Source organism: Papaver somniferum, chromosome 11 (assembly GCF_003573695.1).
Source record: "Papaver somniferum cultivar HN1 chromosome 11, ASM357369v1, whole genome shotgun sequence".
Taxonomy (NCBI): domain Eukaryota; kingdom Viridiplantae; phylum Streptophyta; class Magnoliopsida; order Ranunculales; family Papaveraceae; genus Papaver; species Papaver somniferum.
The window spans coordinates 124,231,732-124,242,540 of record NC_039368.1 but is presented as its reverse complement, the minus strand read 5'-3'; the positions used below and the strand labels follow the sequence as shown (position 1 = coordinate 124,242,540).

Below are 10,809 nucleotides of genomic sequence, written 5' to 3'. Positions count from 1 at the left end.
AAACACCCCCACACTTTAAAGTATGCATAGGAAGGTTGTCTACCTCTCCATAACACATATGGAGTTTTGTCAGATTTCTTAAATGGAACTCGGTTCAAGATATAGCAAGCAGAGAGAATTGCTTCCACCCACAGCCTCGAAGGTAGCCCTGAACTAGCTAACATAGCGTTCACCATATCTATGAGTGTTCGGTTTTTCCTTTCAGCTACTCCATTCGACTCAGGTAAAGAAGGTGCGGTAGTTTCATGAATGATGCCATTAAGTTTGCAGAATTCTTTTATAGGTATCACATACTCACCGCCTTGGTCTGACCTAAGAGTTTTAATAGTAACACCTCTTTGGTTTTCTACTTCAAGTTTATATAATTTGAAAGCGTCTAAGGCTTCATCTTTATTTCTAAGAAGATAAACCTGACAGTATCTTGAGTGATCATCTATAAAAGTGATGTACCATTTTTTACCACCTCTAGTTGGTGTTGATTTCAAATCTCCCAAATCCGAGTGGATTAATTCTAGGGGAGTTGTACTACGTTCAACCTTTTTGTTAAAGGGTTTTCTTGCATATTTAGATTCAACACAAATTTCACATTTGTGACCTCTGTCAATGTTTATTTTAGGAATGCATCCTAAATTAGCAAGTCTTTCAATGGATTTGAAATTAACATGTCCTAGTATATCATGCCAAACATGTGACGAGTCACAAACATAAGCAGAAGAAGATGCATTATCATTCAAGTTCAAAGAAAGTACACTAAGCTTAATCATGTTTTCAGTGACATATCCTTTTCCTACGAAGTCACCACCCTTAGAGATTACAACTTTGTTAGACTCAGCTACAAATTTAAAACCTTTCCCAAGTAAGATGGTTTCTGAGATAAGATTCTTTCATATGTCCGGGACGTGATACACGTCATTCAATGCGAGAGTTTTTCCTGAAGTGAGCTTCAATTCAACCTTGCCTTTTCCTACCACTTTAGAGGTAGAAGAGTTTCCCATAAACAATTTCTCATCGTCTCCTACTTTGTTATAGGAGGAGAAAGCATTTCTGAACTTACAGACATGCCTGGTGGCTCCAGAATCAAGCCACCAGTCTCTCACATTGGTCACATTATAGACAAGGTTGACTTCAGACACCATGCCAGTAAAATATACAGAATCATCTACTACTTTTGCCTTATTTTTCTGTTTAGGATCATTTTTGGTCTTTTTAGGTGCCCTACAGTCTTTGCCACTAAACTTTGGGGGTTTGTCTACAGTACTCTTTCCCATGTTGTTACAACAAAAAATATAGTAAAGAGGATATTGCCTTTAGATTGTTGTCTATAAATAGACGATACTTAGCTCAAACTGATGTTGCACAGAAAATGTAGAGGCACGTATACGATACGCTGTCCTAAAGGCAATATCGCCTGCCACTCCTCTGAGATGCTACAACAGTTGGCGAGTCACCTCCAGGATACAACTACAGTTAGTAACCCTCAATGTAGCATACAATGAGGGTACCCTTAGAGCTTGGCAAAACTTAAAACAGGATAAGAGATGTATACTGAAAACAGTTTACTGAAAAACAGAGGGAGAGTAGAAGAGATGTTTCTCTGTGTTGTGTTTTCTGAGCTTAAAACTACTCTTTTATATAGTGTTTGTGTCGTTACAAACAAGAAGGAAAAACCCATGCTTATGACAGAAATACTGGTAATGTTTGGTTAAAACAGTGCAAGAAATGCTGCTTTGTCAGGCATAGAGCAGAGTGTTGTGCCAAGCCAAATACGTACATACAAAAGAGCCAAGACAAGCACGTACAGACAAAGAAGTCAGGACAAAACACGTACAAACAAAGAAGCCAGGACAAGCACGTACAGACAAAAAAGATTCTTCTACATGTGTGGAAAACACGTACTAAAAGTTTCAGCAAAAAGATAGGGTCTAACACACCCACAACGGCGTGCTTCTGTGCAAAGCATCGCGCATACGGGAAAGGAAACCTTGTCCTAGTCTAGGTCTTCTCCCCTCACACCAAAGTGTGTTGACCCAAGGACCATGCCCTTTTAGTCAATTTTATGGTATTTAAGTCTAAAACTCTTTAGATTTTAGTCTATGTGGGACTATTATTTTATCTATTCAAATGAAAAACAACTAGTGGGCAATAAGTCTAGGGATCAAAACATAGTCCATGCAAATTTGGTATTTTGGAACATTAAAAAACCGTTTTTTCTCACACCGACATCGGTTGAGCCTTGATTATATGTCCGATATTGGTTCTCTAGATTGAGTTGTCCGAAAGAGCGAATTGAGTCCTTCATTACTTCGGCTATTCATCACCTCTTCGGTTCTTTTCTTCTCAATTGAATGTCCTAACAAAAATCCAGAGGTGTTGAAAGATCAAATAACATGATTTAACGAGTATAATCGCAACGTATTCATTACAGAGGTAGTAACCAAGTAATTTAAGAGTCTTCGATTAAGAAAGAGTGAAACTTATCTGTATCAGTAGTAGCGTCCTCGGATGGTAGTGGAATGTGATGGTTTTAATGGTGGATGCGGATTTTGGGTGGTTGAGAGTTGTAATCGTTAGATGTATGAGTGGCGAAGCTGTGAAAAAAATTTCGTGATAGCTGCCGATGATAAGTTGGAGAAATGGAGACTCCAGATGGAAAAGTGAAGATACTGCATTATCAGTAATTCGGAGGAGCCATGTAGATGAAGGGGTTCTGTGATGTTCTCGATATTTTATCACCCGGGGACGCTTTGTTGCAGCAGGAGCACGACATCTATATTTCTTTGTAATTCGGAGGAGCTCTGGTGGTTGAACACTGAAAACTCCTCTTTGTGGAATTTTTACCAACAACTTGTGTGCGGTTCTTCTCTGCTCGATCAAGATTAAATGTTGTCCACTCAAAAATCAAAAGCTGTTGAATCAGTATAATGACTTGATGATTACAAGCAATGATTACGAATCAGAACTAATGATTACAAGGTAATATAAGAACCCTGGCGGATTTTGTTTTGAAAGTCAACCAATAGTTGCAAAATAAATAGTTACAGCCTGATTGAGAGATTAAGAAGTAAGACTTATCTTCATGACTGTTTTGTGGAAGAGATTTTGTTGACAATGTCTCCCATCAATTTTCTTTGATTCAAAACTAGTTATGCTTCCGCTCACTGCACGTAGAAGTAGTGGAGGATTGACAGCTTGGGTGGTGAAGCTTTAATGGTGTTGGTATCACTAGGATCTAGTTGATGGTGGAATCAAGTTACGGACGTAAAGGTTCCGGGTAAAAGCTAGAAGGGGTGGTGAAGCTTTAACAAGTTTCCCTTAACACATTAGTTCACGGGTATATTCGAGTTGAGTAATGCTAAACCCCTCACAGCGAGGATGTGTCCAGGATAAGACTGTCTGATATAACTTGAGTTAGCATAATGCAAGTTACCCACTCTTGAACTCAGCAACGGGGATGGAAGTAAAACGCCGCAAGAAGATGAAGAAAAGAAGACAGAAAGATGGTCATATCTTGTGTTGTGAAAACAGAATTTCGAGTTGTATTTATAGGATGAAAATACTTGCAAATCAAGTTAGGTTTTGGTTTTCTTCAAAAACAAGTAAAACACGTAAAAGGAATTTACACATAAATAAAACTCTTAAGAAATAACTTTGGAATTAATTTCCTAAAGAAAACTCGCCAAAAAATAAATCCATGTAGTCCATGTAGAAAGGGAACTTGGTGCATGGTACCAAATTAGGTTTTGTTTTTTTTCAAAAACAAGTAAAACACGTAAAAGGAATTTATCCATAGATAAAACTCTTAAGAAATAAATTTGGAATTATTTTCCTAAAGAAAACTCGCCAAAAAATAAAATCATGTAGAAAAGGAACTTGCTGCAAAGCATATGCGCATATCGCATGGGTAAAAATATGTATTTTTTACCACCTGCTCCACCCACGTTTTACAATACATACATAAGAGTATGATTATATAGTGGAGCTCCTCTTTAGTTTTCCACAATGTGGGACTAAAGGTTCCACTTCATTCACCCAAAAATGAGTGAGACAGTGAGTATCCTTACACCCTTAGATCATTAGATCAAACCACACCAAGACCATAAAACCTTTTAATTAAAACTCTTTTTCTCCAACAAAATCATCCGAGTGAACTTTTTCTTACAAATTTATAATTTCTCCTCGTAATAACAGAAAAACAGAAATAGTTCGTCCTCCTAACAGACATCTCTGACTGACACCCCACCCTCCCTTTACATGCTTCTAAAATCTTGGTAGAAGACTTCCCTGGGGATTGAAATGTGCATGGACCCTCCATTTATAACACTAGCATAAGAAATGAATTTCTTTGGCGGACTTGTTTTAATACCTTCTTACACCCACCATGAAAGGAGTAGAGAACAAAAAAATAACAATGAAATTAAAAAAAAAAAATCCAACCTACCGGATTCGAACTAGTGACCTAAGGATTATCCGCTAGAACTACAGTCCTCCATTTACAACACTAGCATAAGAAATGAACTTCTTTCGCGGACCGGTTTTGATACCTTCTTACACCCACCATGAACTTCTTTCGCGGACTGGTTTTGATACCTTCTTACACCCACCATGAAAGGAGCAGATAACAAAAAAAAAAAAACAATGAAAATTGAAAAAATAAAATAAAATCCGACCTACCAGATTCGAACCAATGATCTAAGGATTATCTGCTACAACTAAAGTCCTCCGCTCTACCAACTGAACTAAGGTCGGTTGTGATCATTTCCACAAAATAAATACTAAATACTAATCTATGACTTTCTTAGAAAGGGGAATCACCAGTGAAGCTAAGGCGATATGCAAGTTCAGCCATCAAGAGTAAATTTGTCACCACAGAGTAGCAGTCGAATTTTACCAGAAACAATTTTGACTACTAGTATTTCATACAACAAAACTAGTCATAAAAACTCAAGGGGACCAAATTTGTGGTATAAAAACCCCACTCAAATGTTGGGATTCTTTAAAACTCCATCTTAAATTAAATTGATACAAAAACCTCAAATTTTTAAAAATTGATACAAAAACTCCAAATTTCAAAATTGGTTTCACCAAATTCGATGAAACCAAAAAATTGGTCTCGTCAAATTCGATGAGGTTTTATCAAATTTTATGATGAAACCAAATTTTGGTTTCATCAAGATCTTTGGGTTTTTTGTGTTACTTTTGTTTTTTGGGGTTTTTGTGTTACTTTTGTTTTGGAGGGTTTTTTGTGGATGGATAGTGACACCTTTGGAGTTATAACTCGCGGACAGTTCATACAAAGTACCTTTATATTGATCTAAATGACATCCCCACCCGTTTATATGCTTTACATGGCCTCGAGGTTTGTGGTTCCCACATCTAGGTCACAAAAGGTTGAAAATCACATGCAACCCCTTTTTTGCTCTCACACGGTGAACCGGTTTCTTTTCGAGCTTTTTTCACTTTCATAGCTGGTTTTTCTCCTGCCATGAGCGGCTAACCGGCCGTTCATAGGCTATGATGGGTAAGAAACACACAAAACACATAGTTTTCTGCTAAATACGGGTCGAAACTTTTATGGATTGAAGTCAATTGTGATATGAGTGATTCATGTGATGATACCTCGGAATCATAATCAGAACCCCTTCACCTCCTAACTATATTTGTCAATACTTCTAATGATCCAAATATGAGTTATTTTTTTGATGATGAAAACTGTTTTCCCCAAACTCAAGCAAACGTACCAAATGATGGATTTTATCAGCCACAACCTGAAGATGAAGCTATGGGTACTCAGGTATGTCTCATATTTAGTTAATGTAGCTTGGATTGTGCAAATATTTGGCCAAACTGAAAATTTCAAGCGGAAATTTCGGTTAGGTCAACCTAGTTCGGTTATCTAGTCTGTAGAATAGGTTACCGAACCTCTACGAATGTGTAGTTCGGTTACTAAATTTAGCAGACGCAGGTAACCGAACTACATGTTAATGGAGGTTTCTGAGAGTTCAGTTATGTTTTCCATAAGATGTAACGAAATTTTGTTCGGCAAGATCGCAAAATAATTTTATAAAGAGTACTAACCGAACCCTTGAGTTCGGTTTAGTCGATTTTTTTCATTTTCATGGCCGAACTTTATCATATAAAATATTAAGATTGAGTTAAGTAAGGTCCCAAAATCATTTCTGGAAACTACATAATCGAACATTTTGTTCGGTAGGGTCGATAAAAAATTATACATTACCGAACTTTGTGTCCACAAATCATTTCTTGTTTGTGTTATTGACGTTGTGCTATTACTTGTAGGTTCCATGTGACCCAATAGAACCAATGGAAAATCAACCTTCCCCGGTTGGTATTTTGTACGATGACACATCCCATCACTATATGAATGACTTGGTTTTCAAAGATCCGGAAGAGGCAAAGTGTTTGGCTAGACAACATGCACAAAAAAAAACATGTGTGTATTAGTATTGAATGTGAGAGCAAGCAAAAATCACTTTGAATGGTTTGTGAGATAAGCGGTGATCCCGATAAAAGCCACAAAACGAAGGTTTATGTTTATAAAGGAAAGACAAATATGAAGAGCAAAAATTTCTCAAAGAAAATTAAATGCCCATTCAAGCTTGCATTTAATTACAACGAAGATTTGGCTGGATGGATTGTCTATAGGGTTATGCAAGGTTGTCATAATCATCCTCGTCCGGAGCATCTTGAAGGACATTTCATGGCGACAAAGCTAACTCCTAAAGAGATGGACAAGGTAGCTAAAATGAGGACAATGGGTATTTCACTGGTTCAAATGCTCCAAATAATGAAGGCGGAAATTTCAAACAAGTCATCAGCAGTTATAAAACCAGGAATTGTACCTGAAGGACTTGGATTAATTGCCCAGAGAGATATATCCAGAAATGAAGTGATTTAAGAAATATCCAACAAATTTTGGATTAATCCAGATTTAGTAGCTTCTTCAGAAATTGGGAAATTCTGTGGTGGATTAAAACCTTGGGTTTCTGTTGCTTTGTTTCTTCTTAGGGAGAAAGCCAATAAGGATTCTAAATGGGCTGGTTACCTTCAAATTCTTCCGGAGAAAACTGATTCTACTATATTTTGGTGAGTTTGGGGTTATCCAATTTCTTGTAATTTTTCTGTTTCAAGTGTTAAATAGTTTGATTGTTAATAGATTAAGTTTGATGTCTCCAGTACAGGTCAGAAGAGGAGCTTTCTGAAATTCAAGGTCAGTAAACAGCATTTTCATGTTAACCTTTTCTGCTTCAATGGTTTGCCTAAGTTATAGATGAAGTCCTAATTAAGCTGTCTACTGCATTAACCTTTTATGCTTGGAAACTTTCTCCAACCAACTATTTCGATATACGGCGGCTAATTTCGTGTCATATAATGAACTACCTGAATAATTATGCCTTTGTATACTAGTAAGTGCTGCCATGATGGGTGCCGAAGTCAGTTTTGACCTTATTGTAAGCAACAATGCTGTGAATTAGAAGGCAATATAGTGAAATTGGAAGACATTGGATGATATATTGTACTGTAGTTATACTTCTTGTTAGGGACAAATGGGCCTCCTGCGTTGGCCGCCTATGCCTTATTATCAAATTTCTCGTAGTTGGAAATAAGCTGTTTAAACTAGTTATGAGCTATTTCTGATCACATCCCATTAACCTTTTCTGCTTAGGGACACTCTCCCCCAACCAACTATTTCAATAGAATGCGGCTATTATGTTTCGTGTGATTTCAGTGAGCTACCTAAATAAATATGCACTATACTAGCCACCGCTGGCATGGTGGGTGCCATTGTTAATTTTAATCTTATTCTAAGCGACGATGCAGTGAATTGGAAGAAATTACAGTGACGTCAGAAGACATTTTGGCGACTTTATTTGCTCAACTGACACTTGTTTGTGAGTGACTAGGAATCACTCTTAGACACTACAATAGGGCCTCTGATGTTGGTCGAATATGCCTTGTACTAAACTTAATACTAAAATTTAATAGTTGGAAATAATTTGGTGTACTCATAGATTGCAAAGTAGCCATTGTCTTAGTCTAATCAAGTCATTTGATGTCAATTTTCACTTTGTCATCTGAGTGTAGCATAAGGTCCTAGTTTATGTAACCAAGATTGGCTTTGATTTTCTTGCAGGAACTCAACTAAATGAGCACAACCTTGGGTGTGAAAGTATATGTGCACAGAGAATTTCTCAATGTCGAACAAGAAGTCATACTTCCCAACAAGCATCTTTTCCCTTCAATTACATCAGACGACTTCTTTTGGGCATTTGGTATACTCAGATCAAGAGCATTTTCACGCCTTCGTGGTCAAGATGTTGTTCTAGTCCCTCTAGCAGACTTGGTAAGATATTTATCACTCTTTAAATTTTTTAATAGAAGTAGAATGTGCTGCAGGCTCTGTAAGTTAGGGGAAGAACTAAGACATCTTGATATCCTGTCACCACTATCGCCCTCAGCATTGCATTTTTGTTCCAAGTAATTTTGAATAAAGCTCAAAACATAATGCCTTTTCTTCCGATCCAGTTGCTGTGAAGGGCCTCGTTCATAAGTCTCATTTTTTTCACACCAAGACCACCGTTAGCTTTTTTAGTAAACAAACTTTTCTTCTTCTTGTTCATAGAATTAGTACACCCCATACGAAGTTTCTCATGATTCTTTCAATATTCTTTGCAACTGAAGCAGGCAACTGAAAAAGAGAAAGATAATAGATTGATAAGCTAGCCATTACGCCTACACCCTTAACCAAACAAGCCTGCCTCCTCAGGAAAAATATCTCCTTTCCAAGTACTAAGCCTTTTCTCAAGTCTCTGCAAAATCACATCCCAAACACCTATACTCTTTGATTAATTTCCCATGGTAATTCCCAGAGAAATAATAGGAAATGCTTCCAGCTCAGACCTAAACAAGGTTGCATAACTAACAGCATTTTGAGCTCCTCCAAGACCAGCCACTGCTCTTTTTCTAACTCAAAATCTAACATTTTGTGTTTCAAGTTCTGCACCTGGTCTTCAAAACTGTTAATTTTATTGTGTCAAGATATAAGATTCGTATTCTTGAATCATATCTAAACAAGCTCCAGAAGGTTCATGTATTTTGAAAATTTCAATGACAATGATTTATTTGTTTTACAAGATCAACCACAGTTCTAGCATAACTACGGAGAATGTTTGTTGGGAAATCAAAGGAGGAGGTATCTTCTCTAGGGGTGTCTTTTTTTCCTTGAGGACTCCTGTTTCTGTAAAGTCCGGTGAGCAGGTATATCTTCTAATGATACCCCACAATGTAACTGTCAGGAATTGATAGGCTATTTCAACAATTTAGATTTGTAACATGTGCACTTAATATGTTTTGATGGGTTGATATCATGGCAGATATATATCCAATATGATGCAGGGAAGAGTAGTGCTGAGTTGGCATTAGATTATGGCTTTGTCGAGTCAAAGCCAGATAGGAATGCATATACTCTGACATTAGGGATTTCTGACTCAGACCCATTTCTCGGTGACAAACTGGACATTGCTGAGTCTAATGGTCTTGTTGTTGAAACTGCATACTTTGATATCGTCTTAGGCCAGCCCCTTCCACCAGAATGCTTCCTTACCTGCGTTTGGTAGCTCTTGGTGGTCAAGATGCATTTCTCTTGGAATCTGTATTTAGAAGCGCCGTTTGGGGTCATCTTGAAATGCCCATTAGCCCTGCCAATGAAGAGCTAATATGCCGAGTTCTGAGAGAAACCTGCAAAACCGCGCTCTCCAAATATGCAACCACCATCGAAGAGGTAACTCGACCTTCCCTTCTGTTTAATAGTTCCTTGTCCAATGCGGGACTACTAATATCATTCACGCCCAGTTTAACACCGCTAAACTATTTAAGACACCGCTGATTTGAACGAATCCGACTTGACAAGTATCGTCTTGCAGGATGAGAAGCTACTGGAGGGAGGGAATTTGAGTCCAAGACTTGCAGTAGCACTGGGAATAAGACTTGCGGAGAAGAAGATTTTACAACAAATCGATGAGGTCATCAGGAACAGAGAATTGGAAATACTACCATGAAAGAAGACTTAAAGATCTAGGCTTGGTTGGTGACCAAGAAGATATCATATTTTGGGAACCCAAGTAGAAGTACTAGCAAAACCATGTTTGTCTCCCCTTTGATAAAAACAAGTCTTGTGATTTGTTTACTACTGAGTATGCGAAAATGGATAGAAATGTTCACGAGACGAGTAGTGCTCAAGTACTACACATCCTCTGGTTGATTGTCGACGTGCACCCTCAATAGCTTCCTGAGCTTGAAAGGTGTAATATTCAAGTAAAAACATTCTGAACAGAATGTTCAAGTACATTGGCACATTCAGTTCTGTAAAAGCATGAATATTATGTTGCGAAATCTTCATTATTGATGAAGTATCTTTCACCGATTAATAAGCTTCCAATTGACGAAGGATTTTGAAGAAATAAGACCTTGAACAAAAAAAGAAACTAAGATTTTAATAATAAACTTATTTTTGGGGTGAAATTTCAATCTCAGAATTCTTCCTACTACAGTTCAAATTTCTCTAAATTTATTTCAATTTCGAAATTCGACCTTGAAAAAAAAAAAAAAAAAAAACTAAAATTTTGATAATGAACTTATTTTTCGGGTGAAATTTCAATCTCAAAATTTTTCTGACTACAGTTCAAATTTATCTAAATTTCTTTCCGGTGGAAGGGGAAAACGACCTAAAAAATTATTCCCATCACATGAACGCATCCTTACAATTAGCTAAGGCTAAGTCCTATGGGAGAG

The 10,809-nt window shown here is 37.3% G+C and overlaps 1 pseudogene; it reads left to right on the top strand.

Moving 5' to 3' along the window:
- Positions 1-6,648: 6,648 nt before the first annotated feature.
- LOC113321383 lies at positions 6,649-10,448 on the top strand (annotated as a pseudogene).
- The last annotated feature ends 361 nt before the right edge of the window (positions 10,449-10,809 follow it).